A 4,762-nucleotide genomic window follows, 5' to 3' on the forward strand; every position below is an offset into this window, starting at 1 on the left:
TAGTCCAACACTGCTAAATTAGGGACGGCTAGCGCAGATAGCCCTCGTGTAGCTTTGCGCGAAATTCAAAAAACAAAAGCGATATTTATGGCAAATTTTGTAACGTAATTCTGTGCGAGTCAGACGTTGTGTATGTATTACAAGTACCAGAAAGTAATGTCGTTATTTTTTCTTATGCAGTAAAAGATCTTTTTAAAGGTAAGTATTTATTTTTCAATCAGTTACACAATCCACATTATTATTAATGACAATGTGCCATCTTTCAATCAAGCTTTCAGTTCCTCGTTGATAGAAGGAAGTTTTCTTTGAGACAAAGAATTCTGCGAGAGAAGTTTGATGCCATCAATATTTCTGAATGTTTTACCGCCGATAAAGTGCTGCATAGATCTGAATAAATGGTAATCTGAAGGGACAATGTCAGGAGAGTGTGAAGTGTGAGGCAGGACTTCCTAATCCAAATCTCTGATCTTGTTCTGAGTCATTCTTGCAGAATGTGGTCTCGCTTTTTTAGTGCTGGACGTTTTTCAATGACAACCTGGTGCAAACGGTCCAATTCTTGACAATAAAGGTCTGCAGTTATAGTCTGATTCGATTTCAATAACTCAAAGTGAATTATGCGGACTCTGTCATACCAAACAGACAACAAGACTTTCTGCAGGTGTAGACTTGGTTTGGCTGTTTGAATAGGGTTCAGGATAGAGCTAAGACACTGATTCTTGCACTATAAAAATTCGACGATGAAATGGTTCTTTCTCATATCTGGTTATTAATGAATTCCAAATTTTTATGCACTCTGCTTTGTTGTCTTCTGACAGATTGTGTGGAACCCAAACTCCGTGTCTATTGATCTTCCCGATCTGTTTAAGATGTTCTTGAACGCTAGACCAAGAAGAATTAAGTGTTCTGACAATTGTTGGATGGACTGATGGCGGTCTGACTCAACCTTTGACCTCAGGAGGTCAATGTCCAATTCTACTGGCCTCCCTGAACGATGGTAGTCTGAGAGATCAAAATCACCTGACTAAACTTTTCTGAAGTACCACTGGCATTTGTGGACACTAAACGCATCCTTATAAACCCAACAAATGTTTTTGATTGCCTCCATTGGTTTGTTATCTATATGAAACTCATAGATCATGCAATGTCGAATATGATTCTCGCTAGGAATATGGTCAGTAATTTTTCCTTATTAGAGGAAAATGTTTTTATTAACAGAAAATTGATGAACAGGAAGGGTTAGTTTGCCTGTTAAATCAAATTCATCTGAAAAGAAACGAAAGCACATAATTAGAAACTTTTCAATTAAAGGTAACAAAACCGACATTACTTTCTGGTACCCCTAATAGTTTAATTGTTGTACTAGGCTTTTGTAATATTGTTGCCGTCATCTTACTCGAAGCTTCTAAGTTTTCTCGTTTTGTGTAATATTGTTGTTACTAGGAGGCTAGATATTTCTATATTTTTGTGTCACGTGTTATAAACATGTGCAGATACAGAGAAAAAGTTAAGTTAGTGAAAGTAAAAGTGAATGATTGTGAGTTTAGACATAAAGAGCATACAGTGGCGATATCTAAGGTGAAAGTATCATAGCTTGTATTGTAATAACAGAGATAGAGGAGAAAAATTAGTCTTGTCAAAGGGTGTTACAATGTAATTGAACCTGCCTGTGTGGACTTTGACGAAAAGGAGACAATTATTTAAAGCTCTGGATAAAACTGTGATAATCAATAGTGTAACGAATTTTTGTACATACATTTGACTTGTTTTGAATATATTATTTTACTGTTGAAATTTATCGCTAACAAGTCACAGACACCCACTGTAAATAATCCTCGGCCCTTATAAAAACCTGACAGTGTGTTTTGCTCACACACAATAAATCATGTTATATTTGTAATGCAATTAATGCTTACAAGCATGTACTTTTAATAAGGGTAGAGACATTTTAAACCTTCCTACGAGCGCAATAAATATTTTCGTACAATGTAATGGTCATAGAATGTTTCAAGGGACATTTTTGTGTTATAAAATAAGTCTTTAATCTTATATCCTCAATCTATGACGAGTTTTGTTTTGTTATCTGTTTATCATATTGAAACAAAATGTAATGGTTTTATGAGTAACCATACATTTGCATATATGAATACATATATATTTTCAGTAGTATGTTTTGAGTCGTAGGACAGGTAAGAATTTTTTCCGCATAAAAAAAGTGTTTTCAGTTTTATATAGTTGTCATGAAAGTTGACCTGGTGAGCACTGCAACTTTTCTTAGTAGCAAAGTACAAACAATCCGTATTCTGATTAAACTTTGTAGCTGTAGTTCAATATGTGTGCCAAAGCTTAATTTGAACGTAATGTCACTATTGGCTTTCTTTAGGCCATAGAATAGGAACTTATTATTCAACCTTAGGAACTAAGTATGTACTAGAATTAAAGAAATTTATAATCAACGAAAGGCATAATCTAGCCAAGTACCAAACAACGCCGTATTATACATGTTTTCTTTACTGGAAGTTATACATTAAAATATAAATTGTGAGATAGCATCTGTAGCCTCGAGTTACTTAAAAGTAAGAGTCATAGATGTGTTAAAAAGCTATTTGTTTTATTTACATTACCCTATTGGTTTAATTGAACAAATTCACGCAACAAAACCGTCATAAAAATTGCACATAGAAGTATTTATGTTTAAGAAAGCACTAATGTTGTTTAGGTCAACGGTTTCTAAGTATAGGGTTAATAGGAGTACTAATTTAATGATGGCGAGGTTGTTGTATATTAACAATGTGAGTACTAATTTAATGATGGCGAGGTTGTTGTATATTAACAATGTGAGTACTAATTTAATGATGGCGAGGTTGTTGTATATTAATAATGTGAGTACTAATTTAATGATGGCGAGGTTGTTGCATATTAACAATGTGAGTACTAATCTTGTGGTAACATTATTGACAATGTCGTGCAGAATTAACTGTGCTTTATTGGTTTCCAATATGTGAGCTTTCGTTTTTCTTTCAATATTATTATATAGCAGTAAAGTGTTTTAATGCTAAATTGGTGAAAAATGGGGTAAATGTGACCGGGTGTGACAAAACAGGTTTGTAAAATATGGTTAGATATACTATGAAAGTGAAAACCCGTTGCAAGACCTGTGCCATTATATCTACAGTTAAATAATTAATAATAAATTCATTCTGCCATTTTATTCAGATATTTTCTTACAGTATTAAATATTGAATAAAAATATAAATTATTTGAACCAACACCAGTGTTTCGGCAAAAATAAAACTCTTCGTGCAGATTTTTCACTGGAAACATTGTCTTGATTACCTTACATGAGGCCTTGCAAGTTTACAGTAGATATAGCCCCCCCCCCACGCTTTTCATTCAATGAAACATACCAAAATATCATTTGAGGATTGCAAACCAAAACTATATTGTATAGTATCAATTATCCCAGATAGGTCGATAGTAACTTATATTATTGAAAGACACCTTACATGCCATTATTGGAAAATAATGTTTACTATCTAGACAGGTTTATCTGTCATAACTAAGAAATTTTATGGGGCCCCAGTGGCACAGCGGTATGTCTGCGGACTTACAACGCTAGAAACTGGATTTCGATATCGTGGTGGGCAGAGCACAGATAGCCCATTGTGTAACTTTGTGCTTAATTACAAACAAACAAACTATTCGTTTATGAAGAAGACACCAGCCATCTTGCATGTTATCATGTTATGTCCTGTAAAGTTTGAAGGGGCAAACCAAAGTATTTACCCCATATTTAAATGACGCCCCTACCTATATAATATTTGTTGTTACCCATCTATCTAGTTAGAATACAGCTGAATTTAGCTTCACATCCAAAACACGAATAAAATAAGTAAAGTACAGAGTATGTATGTTCTGTATGCCGATACAACTTTGCCCTCCCCTTCCAGAATGTTTCTAAAATCATGCCTCTGTATATAGGTGGACGTTTAAAGAAACCCACTCAGTTATAGTTGATGTTATGCAATTCCTATTAGTATTTTCTTTCTGAGTGTTCTTGCTTTTAGCAAAAAAAAAAAAATCTTTATCTATTAACCTGGGAGTTATATGTAATCTAAGTAATTTTCTCCATCTTCAAGCTGAGTATGCTGTCTGGCAGCTACGATGAAAAATCCTATTAAAAAATATCCTAATTTTAGATTCTGTAAGTTAATCAAATTTTCGAATTTAAACAAAAACTATTTATCGAAATTACTGTCATTTCCAATTACGTTATTGTAAATCAAATTAAGATGTTTTTTTCTTTCTTAATAGATATAAATTGTGAATAGTAATTTCGCCTTATTTTGACATATTATGTTTTAAGGAATTTTGAAAGTAATCTATGGCAGTAACTCCATCTAACGGAATGAGTATTTCAACAGTAATTACAGTAAATAGAGGAAACATCTCATCACACCTATTTTAATAATTACTTTTTATTTTAATTAATTCAACATCTGTCGTGTTTCTTATATTTTCTCTGAACAATGCATGCTGTTGTCAATCAATATAATTAAATACTTCTTAATTATATTTACCCTGCTTCAGCAAATGGGTGAATTCAAGGATTTGATAGAAGATTCTGTAGTATGAGTATTTTTTATCTCTGAGCAACCCCCCCCCCCCTCCGCAGTGGCTGAAGCCGTAAGGCTGAAGACTTCTAATGTATAGTTTATTTAAAATCATAAATAATATTCAACGTTAAACTGGTACACAATTAAAA

At 33.3% G+C, this 4,762-nt stretch overlaps 1 long non-coding RNA gene across 1 annotated transcript in view; it reads right to left on the reverse strand.

Annotated features, from left to right (window-relative positions):
• Nucleotides 1-6: 6 nt before the first annotated feature.
• Nucleotides 7-4,762, reverse strand: part of LOC111088903 — a 26,440-nt gene continuing 21,684 nt past the window's right edge. The window contains exon 4 of the long non-coding RNA XR_002613276.1: nucleotides 7-1,263. This is a non-coding gene — a long non-coding RNA (uncharacterized LOC111088903). The remainder of the gene's footprint in view (nucleotides 1,264-4,762) is intronic.

Source organism: Limulus polyphemus, unplaced genomic scaffold, assembly GCF_000517525.1.
Source record: "Limulus polyphemus unplaced genomic scaffold, Limulus_polyphemus-2.1.2 Scaffold4693, whole genome shotgun sequence".
In the NCBI taxonomy this organism is placed as follows: Eukaryota; Metazoa; Arthropoda; class Merostomata; order Xiphosura; family Limulidae; genus Limulus; species Limulus polyphemus.